The sequence below is a fragment of the Peromyscus californicus genome, unplaced genomic scaffold (genome assembly GCF_007827085.1).
Source record: "Peromyscus californicus insignis strain IS unplaced genomic scaffold, ASM782708v3 Scaffold_6__1_contigs__length_162567912, whole genome shotgun sequence".
Lineage (NCBI taxonomy): Eukaryota > Metazoa > Chordata > Mammalia > Rodentia > Cricetidae > Peromyscus > Peromyscus californicus.
The window spans coordinates 117,476,040-117,495,745 of NW_026294584.1; the positions used below are offsets into that span (position 1 = coordinate 117,476,040).

Here is a 19,706-nt window from a genome sequence, read left to right on the forward strand (position 1 = left end):
AATGAAACAATAAAAAATTTAAAAATGTGCATGTTATTATGAGGTCAGAAACCTCTTATCTGCTCAGACCCTCAGAATATACTCTCTAGGTAACTAGGAGAGTGACTATACCAACATATTATATACTGTAAGCAGACTACTCATATTTAAGGAAGTGGTCCCATTCCAATACCAGTATTCCCAGCTACACATCTTCTCTCAATCTGTACAATTAACTGATTTGATTTTCTTCTTGGTAGCATTGGCTGGGATAAAATTATTCAGGTAAGACAAAGCTACAATTAAGAACAAAGGACAAAAAGCAACAACCGAACAATCAATTGTAGTGTCACTAAATGCCTCTAAAGTATAACAGAGGACTAGGGGGAGGGAGTTCTAGACTATCAAAAGTAACAGCTCTGTGGTTACAGCAAACAAGTGCCACTTCTAAAGATCACCATCTACAGACACGTGAGAGATGACAGATTTTGGAGTTTAAATATTACTTTCCCATCCTTAAATTACATCGTCTTACAGAAATAGAGTTTCCAAGCCTGTCATTTAGCTGTTAGTCTCAACAAGCACTGCCTGGAAGGAAAAGGAAAAAAAATATGGTGAGAGAATTCTAAAGGCCATTGTTATATCATAATATTGGAAAAATTCTCACAATAATGCTGAAACCAAATAACATGTCATTGAAAGCTCTCAGGTATTTCCAATCTAGACCCATTTAAATGAGCTTCACTCCTAAATGTTAGCATAACTCCTAAAACAGAAGGAAAAGATAGAATAAGAGAATTTTAAAAATAATATTCCTGGCCCTTCCCTACAAATGAAAAGACGTGTGACCAAAAAAAAAAAAAAGTCAAACAACTGCTATTCACTGGCTAAGTCAGGCCTAGAAGGAAGTGTGCCCACTGTTAATCATGGGTGTGACTATTGCATTTCACAGTCACGGCAGCTGTGATTCTCAACTTGAAACCCCCTGTCACAAGTCAATTAATTATGGTTTCTATTTACAGACTTCAGATATTTAAAATAGTATATAGAGAAAATTAGAGGAAAGAATAATCCAAAGGAACTAATCCAAGGCTCTAAGATTACCTTTCTTACTATGGGCAGACATAGGCAATAGGATGGTTAGAATAGGAGGCAATGACAAATGCTGACTATGTTTAAGGAAAGTAGACCCCTCAGTCATCTCTGATAGAAATATAACTTAGTGTATTGATTTTTGAAAAGAAAAAACTCACAGTGTTTTAAAAGTTGAATATAGAGAATTATATATACAGTACAATATTAAAGTATATCCACACAGTAAGTTATAAAAAATTTATCACAGCATTGTACACCATACTAAGAAAGTAGGCATATGTCAACACCACTGGCTGAAGAAAGGCTGAAGAACACAGCATAACAGAGGAATCCAGGAATATTACTCAAGAATAGACAGGAAAAAATGTAACAATATGTGCTAAGCTATGGATAATTCTCTAATGGAGTATCCTTGGTGTAAAAATACAACTGTAATATTCCCCATATTATATTATATATCTAGAACAGGCAAATCTACAGAGATGTAAAATAGATTAGTGGTTTCCAGCAATGAATACGGAAGTCATGATAGGAATGCAGAGTGACAGCTAAGAGATACACAGGTTCTTTGAAGGATAATGAAGACATCCTATCTGTGCTGGCAGTTGGACAGCTCTGAACACAGTAGAAGCCATGCAATTATAAACTCTAATAGGAATTTCAGGGTCTGTGACAAATATATCAAAAGAAAATATCTGAACATGCCCTTCCTCCTCCTAGCTTATTCTACCCTAAGCTAATAATGAGACCAGTGCTAAATACACAGGGATTACTTGAAGTTCCTTTCCCTGGGTAGCAGTTGAAAGCTGGCCCTTATTGCATAACTCCCTCACTAACACAGGCCTGGGTAGATAGCATGGGCAATCTTCATTGTAAACTTGACAAGAGTTAGAATGGTCTAGAAAAATTTACTTTTGGGTATGTCCGCATGTATCCAAAGAGGTTAATTAGGAGAGGGAAGGCCCATGCTAAAGGCCTGTGTCCCATACTGAATCTAACAGAAAACAAAGCTAATGCAAACTAAGCACTATCAATCTTCTCTTGCTGCTTTCCAACTGTGGATGAAAATGACTAAATTCAAGTTCTTTCTATAGTGCCTGCTCTACCCTGAAAGTATTATACTCTCAAGCATGAAATAAAACAAGCTCTTACTTTCTTACATTGCCCAGTATCAGATATTTTGCCACAGTAGTAAGAAAAGTAATTAATACAGTAGTAGGCTTCAACTGGAAATCCACAGGCAGAATCTGGCCTATGCAAACATTAGGAATGACGGTAGCAAGTAAACCACTAAACAAAAGGAAATACTATTTTAGAGGTATGGTGGTTTGAATAGGAATGGTTCCCATAGACTTATGTGTATGAATGCTTGGCCCATAGGGAGTGGCACTACTAGGAGGTGTGGCCTTTTTGTAGTATGTGTGACCTTGTTGGAGGAAGTGTGTCACTGTAGAGGTGGGGTTTGATGTCTTATAAGCTCAAGCTTATAGCCAGTGTGACAGCCTCCTTCTGCTGCCTTCAGATCAAGATGAAGAACTCTCAGCTCTTTCTCCATCACCATGTCTGCCCTCATGCCCCAATTCCTACCATGATGATAATGGACTAAACTTCTGAACTGCAAGCCAGCCCAAATTAAATATGTTTCTTTATAAGAGTTGCCATAGCCTTGGTGTCTCTTCATAGCAATAGAAACCCCAACTAAGACCGAAGTTGGTACCAGGAGTGGGGTATTGCTAGGATAGGCCTGATCATGTTTTTGTTTGGAGGAATGTGGACTTTAGGATTTGGGATTATAAAACCAGTCAAATGCTTTAAGTAGGGCTTAATAGGCCATACTAGAAGGAGAAGAAGCATGGAAGACAGTGGTGCTGAGGGTGATTTGAGCTGTTGGGCTCAGCTCAAGAAGTTTTAGAGGACAAGAATTTTAGTATGTGGCCTAGAGACTGTTCTCCTGATATTTTGGCAAGAATGTGGCTGACTATTTGCCCAAAAAGTCTGCCTGAGTCTAAAGTGAAGAGTTTTGGATTGATTACATTGGGAAAAGAAATCTCAAAACAGCTTAGTTCTGTCATTATTAGTGTTCACACTTATGAAGAACCATAATATAAAGGAGCAAGCTGAGTAAGGAAAAGTATAAAATATATAATTTGGGGAAAAAGGGGTACCAGGAAGTGAAATGGAGCTAGATCCTGTGTTCAAAGAGATAAACAGATTAACAGAAAGCCTGATGTTAAATGAAATAAAGGGAGTGTAGACCTCAGGGCAAAATCTCACCCAGGTAAGCTTCCAATTTGTGAAAATGAAAAAAAGAATATTAGGTTAGGTCCAGGCATGATGGTATACACCTTTAATCCCAGCATTCAAGAGACAGAGGCATGCAGAGCTCTAGTTCAAGGTCAGCCTAGATACAGAGCAAATTCCAGGATAGCCAAGTTTAGGCAGTAAAGGAAACAGAAAGTTGGTCAAGATGTAATTGAACAAGGGGGCCATGTTTCCAGCCCAAACAAGCAGCAGAACTTGGTAGCTTCAGCTACTTTGTTTTGGCATTAGAATCAAGGATAGAAGAAAGGGGTTATAGAATCTCCTTATGGGACTAAGGAAAGCTGCTGAGGTCAGCCATGTGTCAGAGGTGTCCTTCCATGGAGGCCTACAGAGGCCACTTTGTAATGTTATGAAGGTAAAACAAGGAATGCCTTGGACACCCCCAAGATGTTGGAGATGCCAGAGTCACAGGTTACTTGCCTAGGAAAGCTGCTAACAGGGAGTGAAAACAGCCCATGGGAATGAAGTGTGCTGTACTCAACAAAGATGAAAGGAGTTGGAGAGCTGAAGAGCATTTTGATATCAGCCATGGAGATACAGAGTTTGGAGTTTGCCCACCTAGTGTTTGGTCTTGCTTTGTTCCAGTATTTTCTTACTATGCTCCTTTCCTTACCTTTTGGAATAGTAATGTATACCCTGGGCTGTTGTATGTTAGAAGCATGTGGTCTACTTTTTCATTTTGACTTTACAAGGGATTACAATTAAGAGAGTGCCTGTTTCTCAGAAGAGACTTTGAACTTTGGAATTTAAACAGGGTTCAAACTGTTATAGACTTTGGGGACTTTTGAAGTTGGACTGAATGTATTCCTGTATTAGGTTATAGTTACAAGCCTATGGGGACCAGAGAGTAGACTGTGGTGGTGTGAATAGGAATGGCCCCCATAGTCTCAAATGTTTGAATGTTTGGCACTATTAGGAGGTGTGACCATGTTAACTGAAGTGTGTCACTGTGGAGGCAGGTTTTGTGGTCTCCTATGCTCAAGCTAATCTCAATATAGCACACAGACTCCTGCTACCTGTTGATCAAGATGTAGAATTCTCTGATCCTTCTCCAGCATCATGTCTGCCTGCACACTGCCATGTTTCCCACTCTGATGATAATGGACTAAACCTCATATTGGTAAACCGGCCCCAATAAAATGTTTTCCTTTATAAGGGTTGCCATGGTTATGGTGTCTCTTCACAGTAAGAGAAATCCTAACTAAGACAAGGGGGTTACCAAATCAATGTATTTAATAATAAACATCATCCTGATCACCCCTCCTCTTCCTAATCTCTCCAAAAACGAAAAAAGACCCTACAAATAAATCTGGTTTTCTAACATCACCTATCATGATGAGCTACACTACTACCCACCCAAAGCTATGAGAAAATAGTCAATATTCCCATATTCAATCCATTACCACACTGTATTATTTCTGTGTTCCCTTTCTCCCTTAACAAACAACAGCTGTATAAGCAAAGTTATCATTTCCTAGATTCCTCTTAGCATTCATGTTTGCATGATTTCTCCACTCTGATTTAATTACCAAACAGCAATCTCTATAAATCAAACAACTCACTCTACTTAATTCCCTCTGAAGTGCTTAAAAAAGGCTCACATACTTGAACTATCTATCCTGTGAGGACATTCTGCCAACTTATCTGATGTCATCCTGACCTGCACTGGAATAACCTTCATTCCTTTACATCACGCCAGATCCTTATTCTGAATAAGCCTGAAGAATAGTAAAAATTTTAGTATTGAAAAACATATGGTGAGGAAAGAGGAAGCTATTGCCCTGCTTTACTATATCTATTATAATTTGTATATAATTGTATATTTATCTGATTAAACCTTAGTCCCCACTAAACTCTCAGCTCTATTAAACAAGGGCCTTATTAGATGCTCAGGTTTTTGTGAAGTGTCAGAAATACTCAGAAATACTTAAATGGTGGTCACCAAATACACACATAAATTTTTGTTCTTTAAATCTATAATTTCTTCTGATTGTTTACCCTTATTATCATGATGTCATAGTAAAAGACATTTTTATTATTTCTGTTATCATCATTGGGCCACTTGTTGATTTATGAATGGGATAATACACATAGAGGCCCAAGAAGAACCAAAATGAAACTTAATGTCCGTGGTCCAGACGTTCTACTCCAAAGGATCCTGCATAACAGTGTCCTCAGATGGAAACATGTGATGCTTTTTAGAGAAAATGGACCATTCTGAATTATTAGACAGAAATATTAACTGTCTATTTTGATTTCCTACACATATATGTATATTAAGAATATGTGAGAACATACAAATATTAAGTTGAAGTTAAATAAATATGTCAGTGGAATATCCTCAATTTAATAGTTTCTATATTTGTGACCTGATATATTATTGTTATCTAATGAACATTCTATCTGCCAACATCTTACAAATATTGATATGATTCAAAAAATAAATAACAAAAGCACAAAAGGCATTCCATATATGGGAAACCACAATAATAAAAAAATAATTAAAACATATTGTATTCTATAGAAACCATTTTTAAAAATCAAAACTTTGGGTAGGTGGTGGCTCACATCAGTAGTCCCAGCACTTGACAGGATGAGGTAAGTGGACTGTTGAGAGTTTAAAGCCAGTATAGGCTACAGAGTGAGTCCCAGGACAGCCTGGACTATAGTGTGAGATCCTGTCTCAACAAACCATAAGCAAGCAAACAAACAAAACAAAAACCACTTCTTTCCTATGTGATAGGATTAAAAATAACTATTTAATTAAAACATTCAAAAGTTTTAAATGTAGTGATACATGAATTTCATAGTGAGTTGTAATCCTTTAAGTTAACTTGTTTTTAGACCAGCTTAGCATAGCAGCATTGAACTTCATCAAAGTCACTTAAGTTCAAAGCCTAAATGTGTGTGTTTTCAGCTGCATTGTTTATCTCTGAGAAATGGGGTTGCCTACAACTCTCAGAGAACAGGGCTCCAACTAATTATAACCTGAGTTTAGCTAATTAGTCTTCCATATCTTTTCTTTTCAGATAACAGCCAGCCACAGTGGGGGTCAACCTTTAAACTTTCTGCATTTGTTTAAGCTTTCTTCCAACTTGTATTTTCCAAGTCTCATTAGCTTTTAAATATTATACTCTAATACAAGTGGAGAATGCACTACCCCTTACCAGAAAGGGAAGAAGAAATCTCTGTCAGGGCACATGGTCAATTTCTGCTTTACATAAAATGATTACAAATGGATGGAGCAGGAAAAACAAAAAATACCTCTGGGCTCAGCAAATACTGTCCTACATACCTTGTTAAGAGCATGAAGTGGTAATTAATATAGTCATTTTAAATCTCATATGTGTCTTTTCCAGGTGTCTAGGTCATAGTTCTCTGACTGGTGAACCCCGGGCTATGTCATACTTTGTGTATTGTTTGGTTTAATACAGACCAAGTTGGGATTTATAGCTCGTAAACTGAAAAGCCAAAGTATTTCTGGCAAGCACAGACTCTGCTTTACCTTGGCACAGGATGAACTTTGATGTCATGGGGTCCTCATTTTCTCATTCATTATTTCACCCATTGTACAGGTATTCAATGAACGCTTATTAAATTCCAGGCCATCCACCAGGTTCTAGGACTTCAGCTGTGAAGAGCATAATCTTTCAATCACATAAGTAGAAAGAAATATATAAAATTTTGTATTAAGGGTCAAGGTTTTGGTGAAAATACTGAAGGCAATTAAGTGGTCACTAGGACACTGACAGTGGCCTGAATGAACTGAGTAAACCACAGAGAAAGGGGTGGGCAGCAAAAGCGCTGGAGACATTCTCAGTACTAGAATGAAGGGCTAGCTACTAAACTGGCTTCCAGGGCAGAGAAGAGTTAGAAAACCACCTATGGTGAGCAAGACAGAACCTGGGGGCCAAGGAAATGAATGAAATTCATTCTAATTCTCACATAAAGCCATTAGAGATTTCATTAGAGATTTTTTTTTTTTTACAGGAAGGGTCAGAATTATACAGAATAAAATTAAAAGATTCAGTCTGGTTCTTAGATAGAAGCCAGAGAACAATAGAGGAGGGCAACATTCTGAAAAGAGGAATGATTAGAACATATTAGTGGGAAACTGAGGCAGAGGAAGTAATAGGCAAGTCTGATGTCATCAAAAGCTGGTAGAAGACAGTGAGAAAGAGTAGGATTCTGGCTACATTTGGAAGACAAAGCAATAATGTTTACTGATGAAAAGTGTCCATTATCAGAAAATGACAATTTAATAATGACTGATGTTTAGACCTGGACAACCCCAAAAGTCTGTCTTTAACCAAAATGGATGAATCCAAACCTGATCAACTTTATCAAGAGAGTTGAGATTAGGTAAACCAGAAATAGTCATTGATATAGGGTGATTCAGAGGTGGCAGTTAATTATTTGAGAGCAGAAATAAGGAGAGCTATTAAGCCTAAACTATGACAAAATCAGAAAGCAGAAATCATGGGTGTACTCCTTAGGAAGTACATGTCTTCTTCAACATATTCAAAAACCTAATTTTTACACAAGGCCTGTTTTTCACTTACTAATATTGTTTACTGCCTAAAATATATAGAGTCTCAAGAAATAACAGATTAGTAGTTTCGTAGTATTTCTAGCAATGCCAGCTAGATCTAAAATTAATTACTGAGATTTAAAAAAAAAACAAACTTACAAAGCTGACTCATAGAAAGTAGGGATTTTACAGTGCTTGCTAGGCAGTGTCATAAGGGTAAAGAGGAAGACAGTATCATTTTGACACATGGTGGCTTAGGTTTAATTGCCTATGTGGAAACAGGAGGTATAGTCTCAGTTTTCAAGAACTCCATACATCCTACATCCCTGAAGGACTATGTTCCTTGTTAAACCAGGCCATGGACCCAGGGAAAGGATTAGAACATTTGTCCATATCCTTGTCCTTGAACTGGGATTGTGGTGGAAATGTGTGTCACAATAGAGCCATGAAATTGTAAATAATACTAAACTCTGTATGTGCCAAGTTGTTCTTATATGCATAAACTTTCATCTTCTCATTCATAAAAGTACTGCTAGCTTTTCCTTGGCCTATCAGATTTTGTAACATCATCATTCTTTCACTCGTGGCTATTAGTATGTATAAGAACATAAGCAGCTTGATATGACAAATGTTCATATAATGATCAAGACAGCTATCAGTGGCTGAATAGTAATATAATATAGATATGCTGAACAAAAGTATAATTCATGCCAAGATTAGACCAAATACAGAAGCATGAGAGTTCATCATGCTACAGGAAATGATATGCATCTAATACTAAGGCCTTTCTTGCCTTTTGGATTGTTCATATAACTATGATTGACCATAAGTAACTAAAAAGAATGTAAAATGAAATTGAATAAAGGAGAGATGTTGCATTTCAGCAGGGTGTTATTCTGCTAAACCTAAACCTCATAGGGTTTAGATTTCCATAAGTATCTAACATATAATCAGTGTTCTTATCCATCAACTTCACATTTAGAAAGTGACCTACTCAATAAAATACCTGGCCTAAAATTTAGTATTTCATGTTTTGAATGTGTAGAGTACAAGATGCTAGGTCCACTTATTGGATATTTCCAGATAAATGGGAAGGGCATGGTCTTCTTATCTTGTTACACTTTTCACAATGGGAAGAACTGTCCTTTCTTAATACATTGAATGCCACATTGTTCATACATTAGCATTTTTCTATTGGTAATTTCACTATTTAATACAGCCTCCTGGTATAGCTTGGAAGTGCTATCCAGTGTTCCTGTGTGTGAAAACATGGCTGTGGATGTGTAGTATCTCAAGGAGAAAATAAAAATGAAAGATAAGCTTTGTTCATGAATGAAATGCACTGCCATTGGACCTGTGTTCAATGTTAATGAATCAAAGTGTCTTTAAACAATGCAAAGTTATGTACTATTGGATGATGGCAATGACATGAGGCTTACTGGGAACTCCTTGGATCAATGGCTCCGTATTTGCAACTTCAATAACAATACACTAAAAGCTGGGTGAAGACTGACCACATGGTTGGCTACATGATGCCAATATACTAACATGAAATGACTCCCTGCTTAGTTATATCCCTGAGGTTCCTGGCAGCAGCAATTACAGCTGATAGAATACTCTTTCAACCAAAATAATGAGTCACATACTTTCATAGGCAGTCAGAATTTGTACTGAAGTACAATTTTGCAGTAATAAAAGCAAAAATATTCAACACAAATGAGAACCAGAAGATCAACAAAACTCAAAACAGCACTCACAATTTTCCTGAGTTTGGAAAGCATCACTATAAAGGAAAAGTATATGAATTCTTTCGACTTTAAAATGATAAGGGAAAAATCATATCAAAGAAAAAATGAAATAGTTTGAATAGAAAACATGAACATAAGAAAATGACAAGACAGAATGTCTAGACATGAGAAACATACTGACTAGAATTAAACATTTGACATTTGGTTTAATAACAAATCAGGCAGATGTTAGAGGGAAAATAATGAATGGAGTCCAAATTACGGCTAAGTAGGTGACTACAGACCATGGAGGCATAGGGAAGAAAATAAGAAAGAAGAGAAGAAAATAAGAAGGTAAAAAAGAGATGGAAGAGACCATGAGGATACTTGGAATGTGTTCAAAGGGGAGCCAAAAGAAGCAAAGATGGAATCCTTGTACAAGAAAAATGGAAAGCACACACTGAAAGTTTTCCCTAGGTTTCATGAGACTTCCTAGGAGACACTCTATAAATCCTACAGAAATGACAGTCTTTATACCTCCTGATCTCTAGGCACTCTCCGGTTGCTTCATATGCATAACTTCTACTCTTGACACTTGACAAAAAAGAATCTGCTATTTTAGATTTATAGATAGGCTACTAAAGCACAAAGGATCATATGTTCCCCCAAACCACATGGCTGGTAAGGAGGAGTGGGGGTCAATCCTAGATAGACTAGCTCTAGTGCCTAGGACTTTGATATTAAACTTCAAACAAATTATTTTTATGAATGAGGGTTAAAGAAAAATATGCTTAGACCAATGGGTAAAGGAGGTAATCAATGAAATGTTATTGACCACACACAGAATAAATTCACTGAAACCATTTTTAAAAGTAACTATCTGTCCTGGTTTGTTTTATATTGCTGTGATAGAACATCCTGACAAAACTAACTAAAGGGAGAAAGGATTTATTTAAGCTCATAATTTCAGGCTACATTCCAGCATTGTAGAAAGGCAAAACAGTGAGACTCAGAAAGACAAACATGGTATGTACTCACTCATAGGAGGATACTAGGTGTAAAACAAAGATGACTTGACTGCTACTCACAACTCCAGGGAGGCTACCTCGAAAACAGGACCCTAAGAAAGACACAGGGATCATCCAATGACAGAGAAATGGATGAGATCTACATGAACAACCTGGACGTGAGTGGGGGTAATGAAGGGCAAGGGTCATGGGAAAGAGAGCTTAGGGGAACAGGAGATCCCAGCTGGATCAAGAATAGAGAGGGAGAACAAGGAATAGGAGACCATGGTAAATGAACAGCACATGAGAATAGGAAGAAGCAAAGTGCTAGAGAGGTCCCCAGAAATCCACAAAGATACCTCCACAATAGACTACTGGCAATGGTCGAGAGAAAGCCCGAATTGACCTACTCTGGTGATAGGATGGCCAAACAACCTAACTGTTGTGCTAGAAATCTCATCCAATGACTGAGGGAAGCAGATGCAAAGATCCACAGCCAGGCCCCAGGTGGAGCCCCAGGAGTCCAATCAGCGAGCAAGCGGAGGGATTGTATGAGCAAGAATTGTTGAGACCAAGATTGGAAAAAGCACAGGGACAAAGAGCCAAATGAATGGAAACACATGAACTATGAACCAATAGCTGAGGAGCCCCCAACTGGATCAGGTCCTTTGGATAAGTGAGACAGTTGATTAGCTTGAACTATTTGGGAGGCACCCAGGCAGTGGGACCAGGGCCTGTCCTTAGTGCATGAGCTGGCTGTTTGGAATCTGGGGCCTATGCAGGGTCACTTGACTCAGCCTGGGAGGAGGGGACTGGACCTGCCTGGACTGAATCTACCAGGTTGAGCTGAATCCCCAGGGGAGTCTTTGCCCTGGAGGAGATGGGAATTGGGGGTGGGCTGGGGGAAGGAAGGTGGGGAGGGGAAGAGGGGAAAGGACAGGAGAATCCATGGCTGATATGTAAAATTAAATTAAATTATAAAATAAAATTTAAAAAAATTAAAATTAAAATTAAAAAAATCAAATAAAGACATTTCAAAGAAAAAATTATCTTAAATTAAGAGAATGTTGAACTTTTGGCAACTGATGCATTCTATAGAATGGGTAACTATCAGTTATGTACCAAATGGTGAACCCACCAGGTTCCAATATAGTTCCACACCCCTGAACACATAGACAGTTCTAGTTAAAATCGGAGGGGCGTAAAACAAAACAAAACAACATCAATGTAGGAAAATGACTTGTAGGGAAGATCGAGGGATAAAAGAGGTAGGAGGAACATGGAAGAGGGTACTTGGAGAAAGTAAACAGAATACACCATGTATTTATATGAAATTTTCAGAGAACAAATTTTAATCAATAAGCAATTGTATGCATAGATTTTGTTCCCAAATATAACTTGAAGTGCATAAAGCAATTAACTTACTTCCTACAAAATGTTCCTAAAATAAAATAATGGCATTTTAAAACTGAGGGGCTTTGACTGACAAATGAGAAATAAATATCCAAGCTAGGGGGAAATGTCATAACAGATATTAAAATCTCAATGGAAGTGCTCAAATAAGGAGTTGGTAATCTACCAAGAAGTATATGTAAATGTCAAAGGGAAATAGATTTGGTAGGTTGGAAAAGGTTGTGAGTAACTATCCTGTCTCAGTGGCTCAATGTGTAAGTCACAATACTCAGAACACCAAGAAAAGGAAAGCATAAAAATTTCTCAACCAAGACTCCTGACTTCAAACCTGTGGGGTAACTAGCATATGAGATATAACTTTTCCAAGAACCAAATAAGTTATTATGAAAGTTCAGAATCTTACATACAGAGAGAATCCCACAAGATTTCTTCCAGAAAAAAAAAAAATGGAACCTTCTACATAAAATGCTATCAATCAAAATGGCATCAGATTTCCCAAGAACAGCAACAGAAATCAGTCAATGAGTAGAAGCAGCTTTAATATTCTGAAGGAAATGACTTCTAACACAGCATATGGCCGTCTTTCAGTCAGTGCCCCCATATAACAATTTTAGGCAGACAATCTAGCTCAGATGACTGTATAACTTGTGCTTTCTTGGTACTCTTGAGAACGTGGTATTCCAAAATTATGGACATTAGGAATGAGGAAAAAGAGCAGATCTAAGGCCATAAAGTACACAAAACAGTGTTCTAGTAAGATATACCCCTGCTGTGGGGGAAAACCAGTCTAACACAGAGCATCCCAAACAGCTTTAGGGCATGTTGCCCTAGAAAGTGAATAGGGTACCTGATGCTGCTCAGAATCTGAGAGGGTATCCAGAAAAATGTCCCTTAAATTTGGCAGACTTCTGTGTAAGACAAAAGAAAATATTTTTCCTTCTCCCTTTCTTCCACGTCTGCCTCCTCTTCCCCAATTCTGCTTTTTCCTCTTCATCATACTAGAGAATGTTCTCCATATAGATGGATTAAGGTAGGAACTAACAGCAACATTCCCATACAGTTATTATGGCGCTGTGAAAGAACAAATGACTTGAAATAAAAACAAAAGTGGCAGAAAAATATCTGATCAAGAGAATCTATAAAATCTAGAATAGGGACTGGAACAATGGCTCAGCTATTGCAGAGGACTCAACTTGGATTTGCAGTACTCATGTTCACTGTAACTTCAGCATTAGGGGTCCTATATCCTCTTCTGGCCTCTGTGGTCACATCATTCGCATATGCACACGTGTAAAGACACACACACACACACACGCAATTTTAAAAATAAAATAATTATTAAAGAAAAGATCTTTAAATCTAGGTTAAACAGCCTACCACATAGTAAAACAGCAATGGCATTTACACATTCCTCAATCAAGAACAACTCTTCAGTCTCTACCTAGAAATATCTACCTAGAATAAATGCAGTGAAATACAAGAAATTGGTGTGCTAGGATCAAGGCTTGACAAGGAACCCAAATTCTCCCAATAATACCTTTCTTAAAACAGAAAAAAACTAAGCAAGTCCAAAGTGAAAAATCGAGACATCCTTTCAATCTGTAAAGTGTGGACTTCAGCCCACGCAGTTCCTCTGATGTAAGTCACTGGGGTACTGGAATAAACAAATGGATGGTGCTCTATCACAGGGCATGCAAAAGCAAGTCTAGATGATTAAAGGCTTTAATGTAGAAAGAAAACTATTAACACTTCTATTAGTGCTTCAAGAGAATAACTCTTTCATTTCACAACAAAGAAGAAAAACAATTTAAAGAAATCAGAGAAGACAGCTACAGAAAAAAAGACATCATTTAAAACCCAAAGTTAAGGAAATTTGTTCATTTGACAGTGTTAACAAAAGAATTAGCCATTGACAAGCAAAAGATATCTGTAGCATACAAAAATGACTAAGGAATCATTAACAACACATGAGGAACTTCATTTTTAAAATAGGGGTGAGGAGTTAGGAATTAGGTGGTTAATGGCTGCTGGTGGGGTGGAGTCCTTTTTTTCTGGAGGATGTGAAAGCCGCTTGATTGCTCATGCTCAGGTGAATTATCCCCACACTATATATATGGAAGAAACATTAATTGGACTCAGTGGTTTATAAAAAAATAAAAGAAGACTTGAAGGTGAGAGAGGGTTGTATTGAGTGGGTTTAGGAGAAGTGATATTGTGGAGGTGGAGATGGAAGTGGACATCATCAAGACTATATATATATATATGAAATTGTCAAAGAATCAAAACTACAATCTTAAAGATTGTCATACAGTAGAAATGTACACAGATATAGGAAACACAATCAATAAATTAAAAGGCTCCTGAGATTTTATAGTCATATGAATGGAACTGAAATATCCCAACTAATCCCAGTTTCACATTCATCACCTTTATAAACATTAAAAATCTTGATAATAGCAAGTATTCACAAGGATGTTTATCAACAGATATTTTCAAGCACAGCCTTGAAGTTGTACATATATACATTGTGTTAACTGCCATTAAGAAATTTAAACCAGTAAGATACTTTTAGAAGTACATGTACATGTAGTCAAAAACATGGAAAAAAGTGCCCAGATAGGAAACACATTGATTTTAGAACAGGAACCAATGATAAAAGTGGTGAGGAAGAATAGATCCTCAGTATGTTATTTTTTCTCAGGAGGATGAACGACACTTCAAATATTTCAAATCCTAAGTGGTAAGTGGCAGGTAACAGATATTCCTCATGTTTTCTTCCTACCATTTGTACATCTAGTATAATTTATGGTTTTTAAAACACATTGCACCTCAAACATAGTTAAAATTAAAAATAATTGTAATCCAGAATTATTTCACAGCAAGGCAAAAACTAGTCATTAAAATAAGCAAACTTGGGCTTTTTTTTTTTAACACAACACCTTAATTCTTTCAGTGGATAGAATTAAGAAGTTTTGAAAACACCTCCAATCAACATGAAAAACTACACATTTAACATACCAACAAACAACTAAGAAAATGTGTAAAATTCACATATTCTTTCCCATATTTCTTCTGTCCATTTGTCTGAGTATTCCACAATCTACTGAAAGGGACTGACAATCTCCAAAGAAACCTGGCTTTGTGGACTATTAACAACTTGCCTTAAATTGACTACCAATGGCACATTGAAAATAAAATATCTTTGTATTTCATCCATACTAAAGTGGGGCAGTGGTTATGTTTTCACACATTCACTTATCTGCACTGGGCACAGCAGAACTTTTCACCTTGCTAAGGGAAACAGAGTGGTGCAACATAAGAATATACAACATAGCCTGGACAGGACAGGGAATGCTGTTCTGTGGTCATGCTTACCATGCCTTTCCCTTCATTCAAGACAGTCAGGACTTCTCTGAACCACAGTCACCAGCATCCTGTCCACACAAAGGTCCTTGCCTTTATGTTTCCTTTCATTTATACTTCAATATTATATTCTGTCCTCGTTTGCAAGTTAAGGTAATCTACTCTCATAATTATTAAATACCTTCTACCTCTATTATAATTAGTGATTAATAATATCCCCTTTCATTAACCTCTTTAAAAGAATCTATATCCCTACCACATTAATTAAAATAAATGCATTTTGTATCTCATTGGTGTAATGTATTACGAGGTTTGTGAGCAAGACTGCTTTGTGAGTCTTCAAAATGAATCAGTCAGGGAAACACCAAAAAATATAAAATATCACAAGGCAAAAGAATCTCACTGTATACCCAGACTGATAAGCAGCCAGATGCCAAGAATAGGATCAGTTAAAACTTTTTTTTTTTTTTTTTTTTTTTGGTTTTTTGAGACAGGGTTTCTCTCTGTAGCTTTGCACCTTTCCGGGAACTCGCTTTGGAGACCAGGCTGGCCTCAAACTCACAGAGATCTGCCTGGTTCTGCCTCCCAAGTGCTGGGATTAAAGGCGTGCACCACCACCGCCCCGCTGGATCATTTAAAACTTTTAAGGCAGACGAGAAAGCTGAAGAAAAAGTGCCAGGGACCAATGAGCACTTTTTGGAGTTGAGTCTACGTTCTGAAATGTATCCTGATGTGGTACATGCCCACTTTACTTTAGCAAAGTAAAGACACTATGAAGAATTAGTAAGATAAGACAACAAGGGAAGGGAAGAAGAGAAAATGGGAAGGGTAGGGAGAGAAGAAGAATTGACACATTTTGGGCTGAACAGCAATTTGTTTTGTGTTTTGAGCTTTTTCACTTTTTCATAATTTTTTTAACTGGGTGCAAAGAATGGAAGGGTCAAGGGATCTTTACCGTGCCCATACTCATGTTTCAGATATATACTTACAGACAGTGACATGGAAGGCTAAGTTTAGTATTAGTCAAACTTTTGTGTCACTTTGGCAAGTGTCCAGGAGAAAAAAAGAGGAAAGGGTTTCTTTGGCTCACTGTTTCATTGTGTCACTCCATTATGGCTAGGAGAGCATGAAAGGGGAGGTGGCTAGAAGAAGAGAGGAATGTCCAGGACTGCATGGCAGAGGAGTGTCCAGGAGTGTCTGGCAGGGGAATGTCCAGGAGTGCATGGCAGAGGAGTGTCCAGGAGTGCATGGCAGGGGAGTGTCCAGGAGTGCCTGGCAGGGGAGTGTCCAGGAGTGTATGGCAGAGGAGTGTCCAGGAGTGCCTGGCAGGGGAGTGTCCAGGAGTGCCTGGCAGGGGAGTGTCCAGGAGTGTATGGCAGAGGAGTGTCCAGGAGTGCCTGGCAGGGGAGTGTCCAGGAGTGCATGGCAGGGGAGTGTCCAGGAGTGCATGGCAGGGGAGTGTCCAGGAGTGTATGGCAGAGGAGTGTCCAGGAGTGCATGGCAGAGGAGTGTCCAGGAGTGCATGGCAGGGGAGTGTCCAGGAGTGCCTGGCAGGGGAGTGTCCAGGAGTGCCTGGCAGGGGAGTGTCCAGGAGTGCCTGGCAGGGGAGTGTCCAGGAGTGCATGGCCGAGGAGTGTCCAGGAGTGCCTGGCAGGGAAGTGTCCAGGAGTGCCTAGCAGGGGAGTGTCCAGGACTGCATGGTCGAGGAGTGTCCAGGAGTGCATGACAGAGGAGTGTCCAGGAGTGCATGGCAGGGGAGTGTCCAGGACTGCATGGCAGAGGAGTGTCCAGGAGTGCATGGCAGGGTGTGTCCAGGAGTACCTGGCAGGGGAGTGTCCAGGAGTGCATGGCAGAGGAGTGTCCAGGAGTGCCTGGCAGGGAAGTGTCCAGGAGTGCCTAGCAGGGGAGTGTCCAGGAGTGCCTGGCAGGGGAGTGTCCAGGACTGCATGGCAGAGGAGTGTCCAGAACTGCATGGCAGTGGAGTGACAGAGAAGTAGTCAGGAGGTAGAGCAACACATTCCATGTTTCCAGGATTCTTGCTTTTCCCACTATTATTCCCTCTGAGCAGCCATGGGATGGTACTACTCACATTCAGGATGGGTTTTCCTCTCTTAGCATCATCTCAGCTCTTCCAGATGACCCACATTTGGTTCCTAGTACCCACATTTGAAGGCACACAGACACCAGTAACTCTAGTTCTGTGGGTTCTGATGCCCTCTTCTGGCTAACAAGGGCACCCTGCCAAACATGGCGTATATGCATACATTCAGGCATACACACATTCACATAAGAGAATAAATAAATCTTTTTTAACAAAACAAATATCAGTCCATATGAGATGAAAAACAATGAGCTTAATATAAGAAACATTTTAATCAGATCATAGGGGTGGTGAATATTACCAGGTTATAAAAACTTACACATTCCAATTTCATAGTTATTGCAGTGTAATAGAACTAAAAGAAACATTAAACTAAACTGATTATGATATAAATTCTACACCAAACAGACAATTAAAACAAAAGAAAAAAAGAGGTAGAAAACAGACAAAGATAAAATGAAATTGAATCGCTGGTTCCAGTCTTAAACTCTCCGTGGAAAGAATGTATATGGCCCATGTGTTGACTCAGATTCAATTAATATGGTATAAATGTGGTCTTCAATGCCCAGGCTCAATAGGCTTGTTTATTTACTTGGTCGGGTTTGAGCGGCTGTGGGACTGGCAGGTGAGAGAGATTTGTCCTGACTGTGGGCCAGCAAGAAAACTCTAGCAACAAATGGCGCCCAACGTGGGGCAAGAGTTTCCACCTAAAACCTGAGTAAAAAGATTCTAAAACGGAGCTAAAAACAGCTCCTAGTTGTCTCTTTTAAGCTAGCGGCAGCCTGCGTGTTTGAGCTACTATGGCGGGTTCCTAGCGTGCATGCATGCTCAACCTGCAGTATGGCGGGAATGAGGCCTCTGCAAGTGGCACATTAAGCTGTGTGGTGGATTTAGCCTTTGCTAGTACAAAAAAAAAAAGAGGTTTCTGGGCTACACGCTGCTTTGATAGAAGCATAGACCCACTATTTCTGAGAGTTGATGGCTCCCAGTGCTGGCGGAAAACGTATCACCGCCATGTTGGGAAGCTGAAGTGGGCGGAGCCAGCAGCGCCAGCACCATTTCAGGCTTAGAAGGCTGCAGTTCAAAGCAATAGGCTCAAGCTGATATAAAAAAATAAGCCACGTAAAGATGGCTACCACACAGAGAATCTGGATTATGTTCTCTTTGATATTCGTAACTAAAGAAAAACATTTGATTACAAAAGCTGTTGAGTTATGCCAAAATGTATATTTTAAAGGTACCTTGACTTCAAAATTTGGATGTAAGGATATGTTGCTTTGGAAAGGAGGCTCTGCTTTTGTTTCCACAGAAAGCCAGAGGCTATGGATTTGTTCCAGATTAAGACACATCAGGTTTGACCAGCCAAGACCACCTGAAAGGTCTCCGATGACACCATGGCCCAGATGATCCAACATCCAGAACCGTTTCAAGGCAACTGGCTTAGACGATACACCCTCATGTACTACTCCATAACCCTAAAATATTCTTTGTGTCCCCATAAGATACAGCGGCCCCCTCCAGCAGGAAGTAGTAAGAGAAGCTACGCCCAAATTCCCAAATATACCGAGCTGACTTTGGAGATGTGTAAAGGTTAAAACCTTCCTTTTTAAGAAAAGAAAAGGGGAAGTGCTGTGGGATGGTCTGTATGTCAAATGTGTTGCTGATTGGTCAATAAATAAATCACTGATTGGCCCGTGGCCAGGCAGGAAGTATAGGCGGGACAAGGAGGAGAATAGAGCTGGGAAGTGGAAGGCTGAGTCAGGTAGACACTGCCAGCCGCCATGATGACAAACAGCATGTGAAGATGCCGGTAAGCCACGAGCCATGTGGCAAGGTATAGATTAATGGAAATGGATTAATTTAAGCTGTAAGAACAGTTAGCAAGAAGCCTGCCATGGCCATACAGTTTGTAACCAATATAAGTCTCTGTGTTTACTTGGTCGGGTTTGAGCGGCTGTGGGACTGGCAGGTGAGAGAGATTTGTCCTGACTGTGGGCCAGGCAAGAAAACTCTAGCAACAGTCATTGGGGAGGTCACTTGTGACAAAGCCATAAGGAAGCCACCCAGATGTCATCAGGTAAGTTATTTTCTTCTTTACTCAATGACTTTTTTATTTTGTTCAGGGTTGTAGTGTGCATTTCTAATTTAAATGGTTAAGAATAAAGGCC

At 39.0% G+C, this 19,706-nt stretch overlaps 1 protein-coding gene across 2 annotated transcripts in view; it reads right to left on the bottom strand.

Moving 5' to 3' along the window:
* Cntn3 (contactin 3) overlaps window positions 1-19,706 on the bottom strand; it is a 395,670-nt gene that overhangs the window by 225,773 nt on the left and 150,191 nt on the right. The gene's annotated exons all lie outside the window — the stretch shown is intronic.